This window comes from Penaeus monodon, chromosome 22 (genome assembly GCF_015228065.2).
Source record: "Penaeus monodon isolate SGIC_2016 chromosome 22, NSTDA_Pmon_1, whole genome shotgun sequence".
Taxonomy (NCBI): domain Eukaryota; kingdom Metazoa; phylum Arthropoda; class Malacostraca; order Decapoda; family Penaeidae; genus Penaeus; species Penaeus monodon.
In genome coordinates this window covers 41063151-41063864 of record NC_051407.1, presented here as the reverse complement: position 1 = coordinate 41063864, position 714 = coordinate 41063151, and the positions used below count along the sequence as shown (strand labels likewise).

General features: G+C 33.5%; 1 pseudogene; it reads right to left on the bottom strand.

The window, feature by feature from the left end:
• LOC119587142 overlaps positions 1-714 on the bottom strand; it is a 2364-nt pseudogene extending 1650 nt beyond the window's left edge.

The following is a 714-nucleotide window of genomic DNA, read 5'->3' as shown; positions in this document are numbered from 1 at the left end:
TGCCTGAAACCTTTGTACCTCAAATCAAAAGCATTTGATTTTACATTAACATAAAAATAAATAGCATGTTTGGAACTGGCAATTACCTCCACTAGAATTTCTTAACACATTCATGAAAACCTAATTTACTGGTAACATAAAGCAGTACGAAAACTTACACTTACCTCAAGTTACCATGGTGGTATACGGACGACTTGACAGGGTACTCCAGTTTGTCTAGGGGAAGCTCATAGAACTTTTCTGTGAAAGCCTAAAGCAAGGGGTAAGGCCCATACTTAGGATCATTGTATTCAAAGCTCTCACCCTTTTCTAATACTTCCAACAGTTCGGGTGGTGCATTCTTACGCAAACAAGGAATAATACTTGAGAATTAGATTGAGCAAGGAAAGTATTCACAGTTTTCAGGATATCTTTTAGCAAGGCAAGAAGCAATCTGAAATTACAAATTCAAATGAGTATTTCATTACTGTTTACTAGTTGAATTAAAATTATACTTATAAAAAATATGGTTGTACGTGGCCAATATATACTTTACATTTAGTTATTGTCATTATTAATGAACTATTATAAATGGAAAGAAAGTATATTTACAGTCTGTGCCAAGCTGCTTTTCATACGGAACAGAAAGATTTGAAAACAGAAATCATCAATCCTTTCAAAAAACAAGGAAATTAAATCATCGAAAATAAAATGCATCTTTACCCATCCGCCCAT